Source organism: Citrus clementina, unplaced genomic scaffold, assembly GCF_000493195.1.
Source record: "Citrus clementina cultivar Clemenules unplaced genomic scaffold, Citrus_clementina_v1.0 scaffold_3, whole genome shotgun sequence".
NCBI classification, from domain to species: domain Eukaryota; kingdom Viridiplantae; phylum Streptophyta; class Magnoliopsida; order Sapindales; family Rutaceae; genus Citrus; species Citrus x clementina.
This window is the reverse complement of record NW_006262339.1, coordinates 25,863,871-25,881,693: the sequence shown is the minus strand read 5'-3', so window position 1 is coordinate 25,881,693 and position 17,823 is coordinate 25,863,871. Positions and strand designations below refer to the sequence as shown.

The 17,823-nt window shown below is 32.3% G+C and overlaps 1 pseudogene; it reads right to left on the bottom strand.

Annotated features, from left to right (window-relative positions):
- Positions 1-3,371: 3,371 nt before the first annotated feature.
- LOC112099778 lies at positions 3,372-8,328 on the bottom strand (annotated as a pseudogene).
- Between the last annotated feature and the right edge of the window lie 9,495 nt (positions 8,329-17,823).

The following is a 17,823-nucleotide window of genomic DNA, read 5'->3' as shown; positions in this document are numbered from 1 at the left end:
CCAATTTTAGGATAATCCAAATCATTTTCACCACAAATCCAACCACCTTCATACAAAATTAATTCTACATATAATTAAAATCCACCTCCTTGTGAGATCGACACTCGTCACCATTGATTTATACTACAATAGATTCGTGCACTTGTGAGTTCAATAAAATTTGCACAACAGCAGTCAACTGATAACCAAGCCCTAAAACTCATCAGTGTGTTCAGTTATACTACACCCCTTCTTGTGTTTCAAATTAACAAACCTTTTCATCAAATTGGCTTTGTTATGTGTTGTCGGCTGCTCATAAATTATCTTTAATTTTCTCCAAAGAACATCAACCCTGGATTCCTTCACGACATGATGGTACACACTCTGATCAATCCATGATCTAACAGTACACACAAGTAGGGATGGCATTGGGCACCGCCCGCAGTGGGTTTGCCATTACCAAACCCAAACCCGCACAAAATTTAAATTACCAAACCCACCCGCAACCCGCAGCGGGTTTTAATTTTTTTACAAAAACCCACCCGCAGCGGGTTTTAACAATTACCAAACCCGCAATGGTATCCGGCGGATTTTTTGCGGGTTTCCGTATTTAAAATCACAAATGTTTAATATATAAATTTATAATAATAACCTTAAATTCCATATAACATACTCAATTTTATATTTAAATAATGTAAATGAAAAATTAAAATTTCCACATCAATTCAACACAAATTCTCAAATTTAAGTATAAATTACACAAATCCATTTAAAAAACACAAACTAGTATCTAAAAATAATAATTACATTTCATATTATCATTTAAAACAAGCTCCAAGAGAAGATATTCATTTCATTCACCACCATAAGCACCCATCCAACACAATGCCTATAATAATAATTAAGATTAATATTTTCAAATACTAATTCGAAGGAAAATGCCTTTAGTTTTCTTTAGATTATGACTTTAGAATAGGATATAGGCCACATACACACATACACAACTTTGAGCCTTTGGCTATTTGGTAATTTAATTAATGACATTATTTTCTTTATACATTTTTAGATTAAAATTAAATTAAAAATATTTGAAAAAAATATTGCGGGTTTGGTGGATATCCATGCGGGTATCCACCGGATATAAGGTTAATACCAAATCCACCCGCATCCATGTGCGGGTTTTAATTTATAATACTAAACCCGCCCGCAACGGGCGGGTTTTGGCGGGTGGGTTTGGGCGGGTTTGCGGGTACAATTGCCATCCCTACACACAAGCAGTTGCAAATTAAGCGGAAATAAAACTATTTCCCTCTTTATGTGATTAAAATAGGATGTGTATCACAAATAAATAGGCAGAAAAATAAACCAACAAAATCCAGAGTAATAAATCAACCACAAGAGATACAAATTTTTACGTGAAAAACCTAAAGTGAGAAAAACCATGAGACCGTAATCTGATATAGGCTTCCACTATATTAATGGGATTATAACACAAATTCTTTTCTAGATAATACTAGAGGCTAACAATATAAAAAATCTCAATATTCCTAGCTTACAGTAACATCCTAATATCTATCTCTCTAACAAGTGGTTATCTCAAATAATAATCAACGAGAAAATAGAATAAAAATCAAGACCAGTAGAATTATAGAGGGTGATGCCAGAAACTTACCATCAAAATTTGGGAGAAAACGAAGTTAATTAACCTTATGATTATCTAATCAAAGATTAAAAATTTTACCCCCAAATTATAATAGTTAGCCACTGTTCTTCCTTTTCTTCTCTCGTCTTTTTGTGCTTTTTTTCTTTGTATCAGCCGCCCCCACTTACTCTTCTAAAGCCACGTTTTTTAAAACCTAATTTTTTTTTTTGTAAAATTTCATGTAACCCCTCAACCTTTCTTTAATTATTTAAACCCAACACAATTTTACTTAACTGGCCACTTTAACTCGAATGTTGTACTGGTAGGGGGCTAAAAATTAATTTAGGTTTAACCTACCTCATTACTTATTTTTCCCCAATGTTGATGTAATTATAAATTATTACACTGCTCTTTTAAAACCTTACATTATGGGCAGGGGTTTACTGTAATTGTTGATTATGTTGAACGGCCAAATAGAAATCTATTCATAGTTGCACAAGTAGAAGTCCGTCAAAGACTTGCTTTGTTAGTGCCCATCTGAAAGCTTATGGCTATCCATCTGAAAAATTTAATTTCCTCATGGAAGAAACGATCTACTTACAATGATGACAAATTCTACGCCCATAACACGCATGGGGTTGATCTAAACGCTCGGACTCAATAAAGATAAAGCGTCGAGCTAAAACCACAAGGTATATAAGCCTCTACATACCAATCGGGGGGAGCGATTATTTAATTAATTTGTTTTTGGCTTTGGTTAGAATGTAGCTATTTCGTTGTTGTTCACTGTCTTCGCCTGCCCCTTGGTCTCTTCAGAATATGTGGGATCAACTGCAAAACCTAATTTATTCTCCCATGTTGTCCCAATGTTATCACACTTTTAGGAAGAATTACAGTGTTACTGATTGTCTTGCGAATTTGGGAGATCCTCCTATGGTCATTCGAAAGTTTCTTTCTTTATAGACTGATGGCTTCTCCAACTATAGATTCAGTTAATTGGCTTGTTTCATTTAGGATGGTTATTTTACATTAATGTATTTTTTTTCTATTAAATCTTATGTATATTTTCTTATTCTAGAACGATAGTACTTTTTAAGAGGTAAGGCTCACTATATCCTCTAAACAATTTTTCTCTTTCTTCTTAATTTAATGGATTTCTCACTTTAGCATGGTTGCTTTAAAAAAAATAAAAAATTTAACAAGTCAAAAATTAAGCGGAAAGGCATCCACACCCCTAAGGTTTGCTTAAATGATAAAATGGATCCCCTTAATATCATAAATTGTTACATAGACTCTTTTTTAACTATTATACACTTAATTACGATAAATCAATAATTGATTTTAAATAGACATGTATGATAAATATAAATTAAACGTAAAATCATATAATATATAAAATAAGATAAAATTTTTAAAATATTTTGAATGTTAGAAAAGTTATTCTAACATTATTAATCTGTCATATTCTTTTAATAATAATAAATATATTTGACATTATAATAATATTAAAATAATTATACTAACATTCACAGTAATTTATAAAATTTATATTATTTTATTTACAATATAGTTTTTAACTATGTCCATATTACTATAAATCTTAAAGTCAATTTTTGGATTAATATATTTTAATTAATGAAATCTTTTGGGATAGACTAATAATAACTTAATATTAAAAATAATTTTCATTATACATGTTATTTTGATAATTATACTTATTATAATATTTTATTTGTATCATATGGTATAATTATACTTCTAATCTTATCCTTGAGCATGGATTCTTTGAACTACAATCAAAATTTACCGCTGCTTTTGTTGCTGATGTTCCATGAATATCCTGATATGTTACATCACTAATTTTAACCCTTGAAACTTGTTACATCACCAATTACATCACTAATTGGTATATATATTAATAATACAATATGTTACTTAACTTATATTAAATATCCTTTTGATATCTCACCTTGCCAGGGCATCCTTCGTTATCAGGGCAGTAATTTTGATCAATTATGATTGGATTTTGGACATTCTTCATGACTGCATGCTGGAAAAGGAAATTTTTCTGGCAAAACCATTGCTTGGTCTCCCCCATGACTTTATTCTTAGCCCATTTTGAGTGCCTATAAATGTCACAGTTTTTAACTGTGACATTTTGCACTCCAGCCTCAATCAAATCTTTCCCCAAACTCCCAATGCTCAAAAATATTCCCAAAAATCGATTTTATAAATATTTAAAACAATAAGAATATTAAAATGACATTATAATAGTAGGAGATTTTTCAATTATTATTATTATTATTATTTTATTTCTCACCTGATTCCATGGCCAGGACCACATGCAACATTTTCGATCCATAAATTGTTGGTTCCAGGGCCAACAGAGACAGTCATCGCCTGTGGAGATCCTAGCGTTCAAGATTGTGACACCACTTGATAATTGAAAATGAATACCGTCGGTGTTGGGGCTGTTGCCAGAAGCTAAAACCTTGACGCCTTGCAATTTCACATTGTTGCAGCCATTGAAAACAATGTGGTACATTTGGCTATTTAGAGATGTTAATCCGTTGATTGCAATGTTGTTAGAATTGGAAAAGCCTATTGACTGCAGAAGAACGTACATAATTGTAAATGGGTAATTAGAATAACTTTCCAAAAAAAGAGTACAAATTGAATAAGAATTAATGAAAGGCCTATATATGGAAGTTGACCTTTTAAATTCCTTTCTTTTCTAATCATTAATTACTTGATTAATGTTGAATTTTTCTTTCCACGCTTTAAAACAATTTATTAACATAAAGTATACCATGCGAATGAAAGTGACTTGATACTAGGGGTGTTCAGAATCCAATCCGATTCGCTCAATCCGTCTGATCCGTACAAATCCGATCCGTGGAGTGGATTGTAAATTTGATAATTCGCAATCAGTGAATTGGATATGGATCTACTTCTATAAGTATGTTCTTCAATTAGAGGAAGCTATGCGAGCCTAAATTATAAACACAAATTATATATCTCCATGCAATTTTTCAACAACTAAAGAAATCCAACTTTATTAAATTCATCTAAACTAAATTTTATATTCCACATGTACCATTAAGGTGAGATCTTTCATTATAATGTACAAAAAGGTGGGGGTGGGAGGAATTGTTTGGCTCCCTTGGCACAACTCCATTGACTTTGAATGTTTGCAACTGTGGTTAGTCGAGTACGAGTAATAATACTAGGTGATAGTTGGAGTTTCATGGGTGAGATTTCTAATTCACTTATAGACTTTTATTTTTTAAAAACATTTATATAAGAAATGGTATGATATGGTATTAAATACCATTTCTTTTATAAGGATGGTAGCATATATCAACATGATTTTGACTGTTAGTCGATTAGTTTTTATCTTCTTTATCACTTCATTAATTAGCTAATTCTATGGTAACTATCTCTAATTGGGGTTCATTACACCCCTGATTGCCTAATCTTCTTTTGTTCTATATTACATTTTTTTTTAGTAAGAATATTGGTAAAAATAAAAAATATCAAAATATTTATATTATTAAACTTTTGGGCCTAATTAACTAATTAAAGTCCTAAATTTTTATTTAGGACATTAAAAAGACCGAGTAGATTCTATTAGCCCAAATTTTTTTTTAATTTTAATATTCTTTAAATATTTTAAACTTAAATATATTTTTTATTTATTTTTAGATGTTATAATTGCCCACAACGAATCACAATTTTAATATCTAATCTAATCTAATATAATATTTGCTCTTGATTTGCTCCGATTTAACTATTGTGTTGTAAAGGGAATAGTCCACATTTATAAAGTGCCCACGCCACCATTGAACAAGTTAATTTTGAATCTAAATTCGATTTTATTTGTAACAATTTTGTATTAGACTATTAATTTGTTCATTATAGTTTGTAAAAGAAATTTGTCTCCCTTGCATGCTGCGTTACTTACTAATTTAATGTATGTGACTTTTGTAATGGATATTAATGTAAGATATATTTCGAACTTTACTTTTATTTGAATTTTTTATTTTAATATGATTAACTCAAAATCGAAAACAAAAAAAAATGTATTAGTTATTCGGGGATCGGGGACCCTCGGGGATCCCCTGTTATTATTCGGGGAGGGGATGAGGATTCTCTCAAGTAATTCTGACGGGGACGAGAAGGGGACGGGGACATACGCAAAATATTGGGGATGGGTATGGGGAGATTGGTCCCCTCCCCTCCCCTCCCCATTGCCATCCCTAGTGATAGTTGGAGTTTCGTGGGTGAGATTTCTAATTCACTTATAGACTTTTTTTTTTAATTTATATAAGAAATGGTATGATATGGTATTAAATACCATTTCTTTTATAAGGATGGTAGCATATATCAACATGATTTTGACTGTTAGTCGATTAGTTTTTATCTCCTTTATCACTTCATTAATTAGCTAATTCTATGGTAACTATCTTTAATTGGGGTTCATTACACCCCTGATTGCCTAATCTTCTTTTGTTCTATATTACATTTTTTTTTAGTAAAACAATCTTTTCTTTAAAAAAAAAAATTGCTGTCGAGCTCATCGTAAACCTATTTAATTAATTATAAAACAAACTTTGTGGTGATACCATCAATAGAAGTTACCGGTGGGTTAGCTAATAACTCTTAACAATTAATGGAACTATGCGAAAGTAAATTCCTTAAATAACCAGTAATGTATAAAAAAATCATTTGGTCAACAGTCGTAAACCTTTTTTCAGTTGGGCAGTTGAAGAAGAAATCCCCATGTGGTGAACTTGTAATCGGTTAATTAACTTCTGCTAAATTCTGTTTAACAAAAAGCAAATGACTAAACTAAGTCACGTCTTTGACTTGAGACCTAAGCTTTGTCCTTTCGGTGCAGAATTTGGCATGAAGAAGGACCTAATTGGTGACTACGCTTTCTTGATAACCTAGTAAGGTGGCTTGATTGTTTGCTTAATCTGAGTAATTGAAACAAGTAAAACAGTAATATGCATAAAAATTGTAATAAAAAAAAAAAAAAGAAAGGGGGTTGAACTCATCTCAAACATCCATTTCGAAAGTAGGAAAATTGCGGCTAGGAAACTTCTTCCCATCTGAATAATCTTGATAAAATGAGAAAACATATTTGTTTTCTTTGAAACTTTATGATATTTCCATCAATTTAGTAAAAGCAAAAAATCGTCAGCACTGATGTATCTTGCTACATAACGCATTTTATCCACTTTCATTGAATCATTTTTTCACATGGCTTTTCAAATTTTTTTTCTTAAAAAATCAATAGTTGATGTTGATGGAACTGCGCTCCGGATTCATTTTCCATATGTAACTAGAGCTGAACTTTGAAATTTTCGGAAACAAGGGAAACTTTATTTATGAATTTAGCCTTCCGACCCAAAACAACTATCTGTGTTTTGAAGATATGGCCATTAAGAATTCAGGAATTTCAATATTCTTATTAGGCATTTTCTAAAATTGTGGGTCAAACAATAATTCAGTTACTTTCAGAAAAAAGAAAAAGAATTACAATACAAGGGTCATGCTATGATGCTGTTAAGTATTAATAGTCGCATAAATATGAACTGTTGGATTTAATCAATGGCTTATAAAATTAGAAGCCAGTTAGTGCAATATTTAATTTTAATAATTTAAAATTAACAGGCTATCAGACCAATCTATTTAAAGATTTAAAAAAAGTTACAATCTATCTAAAATTATATATTTTTTAAACTATTGTTTAATACTAACATAATTGAAAATTATTTTTAATAATATTCTTTCTTTCTTTCTCACCAAAAATTTAGTAGATTAATAAATATAACGCCAAGAAATTAAAATTGTATTGTTCCAATTATAAATAATAAAAAGAGATCACTGTTAATATGTGTTGGTGAAGGTTAAATAATATTTCAATATTTATTATGCATAAATCTAAATTAATATGTATATTTGCATGTTTAATATTTTTATTTGTTAGTGATTAAGACAATATTTACATTTAATTAAAATAAAATTCTATCCACAAGCATATATATTACCTACAAATAGAAAATTATCTATGGTTTATTAATAGGTAATTTTCTCACATAATGCTCCACTACTTTCATGTAGTTCCACAAAATAAGTGCAACTACTTTTGACTAGTTCAAAATTAACTAATACCATAAAATTAAATAAGTAAAATAAATAATTTTAATTATTTTAAGAGTTTGTATCATTCCTTCCCCCTTGAAAATACTGTTGTCCTCAAGGGTAGATTTTTTTGAAATAATTTGCTTTCTCTTCCGTTTCCAATTCATAATTAGATATAATGATGCCTTGAAGCTCTTTTGAAAATTCACCATTGATCCAACCATGTTCTTCATCTCAATTTTTGGCACTTCACCGATGAATAATTTCTCATCATGGTGGCTAGGCAATTTGGCTTTGTCCTTAAAATAAACACTCTGCACCTTTGACTTGTAAGAGAAAACTCAAACCTTTTGAATGTTGATTTGTGGAATTTTCTTCAATGATGCCACTACTTTGTTGCATTGTTTAACACCTCCATCATGCGTTGCAGTTGCCAAATTGTCACTTTGTTGGAGACGTTGAACTTCAACCAAAGACGTAGAATTTTCTTTCACAAGTTTGATATGAGGGCTACCTGAGTTCAACCTTGCATCCCATGTTCTTGAAATTTCATCCATTTTGCACAATAATTTCTTGGTAAGTTCCTTCTACTTAAGAATTATACCCTCCATCATCTTCTGAATGCTCTCAATTCGCTGCTCCACTGTAAGGATTTACTCCTTTTTTATTACCAATCTCTAATACCAAATGATACGAACACTAATGTTTATAAGGAGAAATCAAATGAAATAGAAAAATTAGACGACAAATGTGTTGAACATGTGCATGCATGTGGCAAACAATTGCACGTGACTAGCATGCAACTTTTGACTCTTGGCATAAATTTGTTGAGTGAGTAGGAGGCATGCTGTTAGCCTATATGGCTATAGATATTGATTTTGATGATAACAAACCACATGTATTGATTAAACAAAGATTTATGAATTGTGCTTTTTATAATAAGAAAATGATGTTATAGAATTAAAGTGTTTTGGACTAAAATGAAAGTATTTTAAAATCTTTGAAATTGTTTTAAAATTTCAGATTTGGACTTATTTGAAACTATTTAAATATTTTGGGTCATTCTATAATTTCACCTAGTTTGGGTGAAATCATAATTTCAGAAAGTTTTGGGATTGACAAAGCATTATTTAGAAATTCTGAAATTTGACCTATTTAAAAGTTTTCATAACATTTTGGGCTATAATACAGTTTTTATAAAGTTTTGGGGTCAAATTATAAATTTAGAAAATATTTCACTGTAGTAGTTACTGTAGCAAGCGGCTAACCGGATATGAAAAGTGGCATACCGGATATTCCGAAATTCAAATTTTTGCCTTAACGGTAACATAAAAGCGGCTAACCGGATTCTATAAACGGTAAGCCGGTTACGACCAAAATGTGCATAACGGCTAGTTTTTGAGCTCAAACTATATAAACTCAAATCCAATTCATTTTCAATCTCTCCAGCAAGGATAATCAAAAAGCACACTAGATATCTTGAGCTTTCAATTTGCAAATCACAAAACACATTGAATCATCTCTTGATCTTCATTTTTGAATATCTACTCTTTGAGTGAGTTTTGTTGTAACTTTCATTTCTTCATCTTAATTGTAAGTGTTTGAGTGTGTGAGACACTTGAGTGAAGAGATTGGGAGATAATCTCTTTGTTGTAAAGGTCCATTGACACCTTGAAGTCAATTGTAAACGGTTGAAGCCTTGGAAAGGCTCGGATAGTGAAACCCTCAAGCTTGGATCGCTTGGAGGCGTGGACGTAGGCGGGGATTGCCGAACCATGTAAAAATTCGTGTGTTTGTTTCTCTTCTCTCTTACTCATTTGTTATTGTGCTTTTATTGAACTTATTGTTTTCAATTTTATTAAGAAGTTAGATTGTTTGTTGTGTGGATTTGCTAGGATAATTTTTAAAATACCAATTCACCCCCCTCTTAGGTTGCACACTTATATTTCACATGCAACCTTTGACTTCAGCACCAAAGTGGAAATTTGAGAGAAATTTATATTACTTTAGTGCCCGCCATTGTTGATTTTTGGGCATTTCCTGGCCTATAATTAGCAGCTTCATTTGTCCTCTTCATTCATCCCATTTTCTCCAATTCAAGTGAGAGTGCTAAGAGGTGTAAATTAAGAGTGTTGAGATCTTTGAGCTCTAGTTCTAGTGTTTTTGAGAGTTTGGGTGTAATTGTGTTCTGGGTTGTGAGACAAAACATTACAATACTTGTAATTTTCCTTCTATCTTCGCCCGTGAACGTAGGCTAAAAGTCAAACCACATAAATTTTAGTGTCCCTATGTGATCATTATTTCTCAATTTTCACTTTAGTTGTGCGTCTGCTTCACCCACCAAATTTACCAACGAAATGGGGTTAATTCGAGGAAACCCAAGCCTCCAAATAAGTATTGGTTATTCGAGTAACCAATAAACTCTCAATTACAACTTTTATGTTGCCAAAATAATAAACTCATGATGCTTTTTGTTGAATAATATCAAACTTTGTAGAATAAAGCTTATTTAAGATTACAACTTAAAAATTAGTAACACTAAGATGTTCTCACATAATGCTCCACTACTTACATGTAGTTCCACAAAATAAGTGTAACTGCTTTTGATTAGTTCAAAATTAACTAATACCATAAAATTGAATAAATAAATTAAATAATTTAAATTATTTTAAGAGTTTGTATCACTTTGCATTTTTTGTTACAGTCTCTTTAAGTTTGTTATTTCTCCTTTATAACCTTTGTCGAATCAAAATTTTAATTTCGAAAAATAAAATTATCATCTCTCTCACCCACAATTTCAAAGAGGTTAATTTCCACATGTGCATAAAGTGAGCTAGGGTTAAAGTGCTTAAAAGTTAGGAATGAGAAAAGAAAAAGGTCCTGATCGACCCAAAAGTAGAACTATGTATCTTGGGAAAGGTAAAGGCGACACATTATACATCGAAAATTAGAAACAAGCAAAAGGATTTGGCCCCTATCCTGATATAATAAACGCAGCCAAACTAAGCCACCGTCACAATTTAAAGGAAAATCATATTGTGTTTGGAAGAAAACAAATTTACAGAGGAAAAGAATATTTTGGAAATGAATGTTTATTGTTTATTTCACTTAATATCAAAAATAGTAAAACAAAGTATTTATATCAAGCTCGTGAGCTTAACTATAAACTGTAACTAACTGCTAACACTGAAAATAAAAAATAACAAAAATGAAAGATACAGAGCACAATAGACATGTGTAACTAATAAGCTGAGCTGTCAATGATCTGGCACACTCTCAATCACTCTGCTGACTTGGCTTCATTGGTCACTCTTTGCATTAACTGATCTTTGACTAAGCAGCTGAGATGTGCTTCTTTAATAGCCCCCCTCAAACTCAATGGGCAAGGTTGCACATTGAGTTTGCTTCTGAAAAAATTAAAATGATTGAAGGTTAAGGGTTTGGTTAAAGCATCTGCAATTTGTTCTTCACTGGGTATATAATTGATCTGCAATTCTTTGGCAACAATTTTGTCTCTAATGAATTGCATATCCAATTCAATATATTTGGTTCTTGAATGATAAATTGGGTTCTTTGAAAGCTCAGTGGCACTCTTATTATCACACCATATCACTGGAGTTGAAGTGCACTATAGATTCATTTCACTGAATAATGATTAAAGCCAAGTAATTTCTGTACAAGCTGAAGCAAGAGATCTATATTCACTTTCAGCACTAGATCTTGTCACAACTAATTGTTTCGTAGAAGACCATGAGTTAGATTATTTCCCAAGTATATGCAATATGCACCAACTAAATTCCTGTCATCAATGTCACAAGCCCAATCTGTATCTGTGTATCCAGTCAGTCTCAGCTCTCCTTTAGTTCCAAATTTCAGTCCATAATCCTGAGTTTCCTTTAAGTATCTTAACACTCTCTTGCACGCCATTAGATGCTGTAAAGTTAGCATAGCAACATATTGACTAAGCTTATGTACTGCAAAAGCTATCTCAGGCCTTGTAAGTATTACATATTGTAAGCCTCCAACCAAACTTCTATATCCTGTAGGATCTTCAATGAATTGACCAAGTGAACCATAAGCTTGTTCATAAGCTTGTTTCTGAAGCTTTGTTCTTGTAGTCATTGGTGTGTCACAACCTTTACAGTTTAGAAGCTCTGCTTCTGCCAATAAGTCTCTAATATATTTCCTTTGAGACAAGAAAATACTTCCATTGTAGTAAGAGACTTCAATCCCCAGGAAATAAGACAAATCCCTAGATCTTTTAAGGCAAAAACTAAACTGAAATGAGAAATAAAATCTTCAAGAGCTTTGCTGTTAGGGCCTGTAATTAATATATCATCCACATAGATTAGTACCATAATCATAAATCATTTTTCTTTCTTCAAGAACAGTGATGTATCTGCCCTTGAGTTCTGAAATCCCCACTTAATCAAAGTTTCCTTGAGCTTATCAAACCATGCTCTAGGAGCCTGCTTTAGTCCATAAAGTGCCTTGTTCAATTTACGAATATGACCAGGTTTATAAACATTGATAAAACCCTCAGGTTGCTTCATAAAGACATCCTTAATCAAATCACCATTCAAGAATGCATTATTAATATCTACTTGCCTTATTTTCTAGTTGTTCATTGCAGCCAAGCTTAACACCACTCGAACTATAGCTGGTTTAACTACTGGACTGAAAGTCTCAAAGTAATCAACTCCTGCTACTTGTTGAAATCCCTTTGGAACAAGTCTGGCTTTAAACTTAGCAACACTACCATCAGTATTATACTTGACTCTAAATATCCATTTATTGTCAACAACTTTATGGTCAGAGAATTTAGGTACTAGAATCCAAGTATTGTTCTTCATTAATGCATCATACTCATCTTTCATTGCCTGATACCACCTTGGATCTTCTAATGCTTCTTCAACTGTATCTGGTTCCCTATTTGATACAGTAGCACAATACACCTTTGGTTTGATTATGCCTGATTTAGCTCTAGTGATCATTTTGTGTGTTGGTTGATGAATAGTTTTCTGGTTCTGTGAAGATGTGTTGGTTGCTATGTCATGTGATAAAATTGGATTTTGAGGTTCTGGTTGAAAAATTTGAGCCGATACAGGTGAATTGTTTGCAATTGGTGTTTGTGTGTAATCTCGAGATCCAAGTAAATTATATTGTTGATTTTGTTGAGCAGTAATTGTATGATTAGAACTTGATAAAGATTGAGTTCTGTTACTGCTGGTTCCTGCTGAGAAAGGTTCTTCAAATCTGCTATCAGGAATATATGGCAAGGTAGACAAGTGAAAAACTTGTTGTTGGTTAAGTGATTTGACAGACTTAGAGACACAAGGTGAAATATTGGTTTTATCATCAAGGAGAGTTGAAGGAAAACAACTTTCATCAAATGTGATATGTCTGACAATATACACTCGACCTGAAGGATGAAGACATTTATAACCCTTGTGTGATGGACTATACCCAATGAATATACACTTGTTAGAATGAAAATCAAACTTGTGCTTATTATAGTCTCTCAAGAATGGATAACATAAATAGCTGAAACACTTAAGAAAACTATAATCTGCTTTGTGTTTAAACAAATTCTCGTATGGTGTTTGATTCTTGAGCACTGGAGTGGGTAACCTATTGATGTGAAATATTGCAGTATGAAAGGCATCCCACCAGTATTGAAAAGATAAATTTGCTTGAGCTAGTAGAGTTAAACCAAGTTCAACTATATGTCTATGTTTTCTTTCCACTGATCTATTTTAATGATGTGTATAAGGATATGAGTGTCTAAAAATAATACCATTTTGATTTAGAAAATCTGTAAACACTCTATATTCTCCCCCCCCCCCAATCAGATTGCAACATCTTGATAGATGTGCTAAACTGATTTTCAACCTGAAGTTTGAACAACTTAAAGACTGCTAAAGCTTCTTACTTAAGCTTGAGGGGATAAATCCATGTATATCTGCTATAATCATCAACAAAGCTAATGTAGTACTTATATCCATTCTTAGACAGAAATGGTGAAGGCCCCTAAAGGTCTGTGTGTATAAGCTCCAAAACATGAGTAGTTTTGGTATATGTAGTTGCAAAATGTAGCCTATGAGATTTTCCCAATTGACAGGCTTCACACACATTATGACTAGAATTTTTGAGTGACTGCAGAGAGACTTTAGCACAATTATAAAACTTCAGCAAGTGTATTAGAACATTCAAATTTGGATGACCAAACTTTCTAAGTAACAAGGTTAATTGATCAACTGTTTGAGTACAATTTGATGAAACAGAATTGAAACAAGCCTTAGCAAAAGAATCACATTTATTTGAGGTCTGATTGTTTCTATTGACAAAAGACAACATAGACAAAGGCTTATTTGAATGAACAACTGACATATGTGACTCATGAGATTGAGTATTGGGTGAACTGGGTTTAAGTTACAGCTTGTACAGTCCTTTCTCAGAAAGTCCCTGCAGAAGAACTTGTTCTTTCATTTTGTCCTTCACAAAACAAACATTAGCACAAAATTCAACAGAAATGTTATTATTTTAGGTTAGTTTAGATATGCTTAAAAGATTTTTAGTTATAGAAGGTACAAGCAGTATATCCTTTAGCAGAATGCAGGTAGTTTTAGAGCCAGACAAACGAAGAGAAGCATTACCAACATGAGTGATAGTTAGGCCTTTTATCATTTCCTATGATGAGTTGATCATTACCTTTGAATTCCTCTCTGATATGCATATTGGTCATGTTGTTTGGTAGATGATGTGTAGCTCCACTATCGAAATACCAACTTTCATCAGCAGGCCCTTCAAAATTGGCCATATAAGCAGTTCCAGGGGAATATAGAGTATGAAAACCAGGCATGCATACAGGAGACATTCCAGTAGAATATTCATCAAAACTAGGCATATAAGATGGCATGTAATTAGCTGGTTCAAAATTAGTCATATAAGCAAACTTTGGAGTTTTTCCTTTGTTGTAAACTCTAGATGGAGCTGGAACAAAATCCTCATTGAATCTACACCAGCAAACATCAGCACTATGTCCAGATTTAGAACAGATCTGACAGATTATAACTTCATAAGAAATGCTAGCAGCATTTTGATGTGAATTTCCAGAAAAATTGGATGGCATAGTAGGAGACATGCCATTGAAGACTTTTCCTTTCATCTGATGCATGTTTTGACCTCTACCATAACCACCAAAGCCAGAGTATCCTCCATTGAAACCATTAAATCCAAAAAAATTTCTTAAAGGAAAACTTCTACCAGTGCCTGATCCTCTTCCACCATGATAATTGCCTTGAAAACCTCCTGTATAACCACCTCTTCTATAGTTTCCCCTTGTTTGTGCAAAATTACCATTGAACATGCCTTGTGCAAAATTAGCATTGAAAACAGTTTTAGCATCTTGCTCTTGTTGCTCAAGCCTAGGTTTATGAGTGAGCAACAATGCATATGCATCATCAAAATCCATTCTACAAGCAGTGATAAAAGAAGCTAAATCTAGATTGCCTGGTCCAAGACCATTTAGAATGTGCAGCAACAATTCTCTATCATTCAAAGGACTCCCAGCACAAGCAAGCTTATCAGCTAATGCTTTCATTTTCATGCAATAATCTTCAACATTCATTGATTCTTTCTTTAAAGTGTTTATTTCATACTTGATTTGAAGTACCTTAGCTTCATATTGTACTCCAAATTTCTTCTCAAGTGTTTTCCATACAGTATATGAACTATCAAGATTAATAACAAGACCAAGTTTACCTTCACTTATTGAAGATAAGAGCCAGCCAAGAAGTGTTTGATCTTGTGATTTCCAGGTGATAAACTCTGGATTCTCAATCAGCAGATCCCTCAGCTGTTCTTCGAGTAATGCACTGCTCTGGTTCAAATTTTGTTCCATTAATAAAACCTTCAAGTCTGTTGCCTCTTATGGAAGCTAATACTTGAGATCACCAAATTAAATAATTGATTCGATCTAACTTCACAGGAGTGATGAATGAAAAATTTGTTGAGCTTATTGAATTAGTGTTTGTGTTTACGATTGGATTGCTGGAGCTAGCCATATTGATCTGGCTCTGATACCATAAAGGAAAATCGTATTGTGTTTGGAAGAAAAAAAGTTTACAGAGGAAAAGAATATTCTGGAAATGAATGTTTATTGTTTATTTCACTTAATATCAAAAATAGTAAAACAAAGTATTTATATCAAGCTCGTGAGCTTAACTATAAACTGTAACTAACTGCTAACACTAAAAACATAAAATAACAAAAATGAAAGATACAAAGCACAATAGATATGTGTAACTAATAAGCTGAGCTGTCAATGATCTGGCACACTCTTAATCACTCTGCTCACTTGGCTTCATTGGCCACTCTTTGCATTGACTGATCTTTGACTAAGCAGCTGAGATGTGCTTCCTTAAAACAATTGATTCAGAAAAAAAAAAAAAAAGTTCAATGATTGATGTGCTTCTCTTACTTCTAAGTGGCACAATACCATTTGTGAGTTTGCTTGCACGTATGTTCTTCAATCAAAGGAAGCTATGTGAGCCTAAATTATAAGCACAAATCCCCATACAGTCAACCTCCTTCTTTATGTTGTTTTTATTTTTTATTTCAAACATGCATCTCCATTTAAAGCATTGCATGATGTTTTAATGAAAAAATCGTTTCATATCGCACCGTTCCTCCATTTTTGCTAAGCTCACATGCTCTGTAGGTTATATAAATATTGATTCCTTCATATTCTTTAAAAACAGCAATAATTATTTAAACCCTAAATTCATGGCAATATTTAGTTTTTGGTTTTAGATTAACAGCAGAGACAGTAAATATAAATTACTTCAAGAGTCCATTAATTCATGTCTTGAACACTCACATGCGCAGACAAATGTGTATTGAGCTTTTTGGTTTGCGACTGCTACATTCCATGTTTTGGGGCTTGTTACGGGCATTTTCTTTTCTTTCTTTTTTTTAGTTTATTTTTCTCTTTTTTTAAAAAAAAAATTAAAGATAGATGTGATTTGTTGAATTCTGGCAATTACTCTTAATTAAATTTTCGAAAGGATATTATTGTATGTACAGAAAAAAATTAAACAAGTTTTCAACACCTAAAGAAATCCAACGTAATTTAATTCATCTAAACTAAATTTTATATTCCACATGCATTAGGTTAGTCGAGTACTAGTAATAATAGTGGGTGATGGTTGGAGTTTCGTGGGTGAGATTTCTAATTCCCTTATAGACTTTTATTTTTCTGAAAAAAAATATAAAAAAAATGGTATGATATGATATTCCAGGTGGCAGATATCAACATCATTTTGACTGTTACAAACTACTGCTAATTCTAACTAACTATAACAACTTCAGCTGATTATCACCTGTACAAGTGATTACATAACCACCAGGTGCCAGCTGGCATGCCATGTGATAAACTCTCAACCGTAAGCTGGAGCTGCTGCTATCCTCTGCTTTACAGTCTATGCTACTGATGTGAGCTTCCTTAATAACATATTCTTTTTTTGTTTTGTAAAACAATTTTTTATCTGAAAAATAAATAAAGAAATTGGCAGTCAAGCTCTTCACATACATTTAAAATTAATTATAAAACAAAATTTGAGGCGATACCACCAATAGAAGTTACCGTTAGATTAGCTAACTCCAACAATTAATGGTACTGTGTGAAAGTAAATCCCTTAAACAACTAGTAATGTATAAAAAAATCATTTGGTCAACACTCATAAACCTTTTTTCAGTTGGGCAGTTGAAATCCGCATGTGGTGAACTTGTAGTCGGTTAATTAACTTCTGCCAAATTTTGATTAACATAAAGCAATTGACTAAAATAAGTCACGTCTTTGACCTGAGGGACCTAACTGGTAACTGCTCTTTCTTGATAACCTAGTAATGTGGCTTGATTGTTTGCTTAATCTGAGTAATTGAAACAAGTCAATCAGTAATGTGCACAAAAATTGTAACCACTAAAAAGAAAAGGAAAAAAGTTGAACTTTATGTCAAAACATCCCTTTCGAAACTAGCAAAATTGCGGCT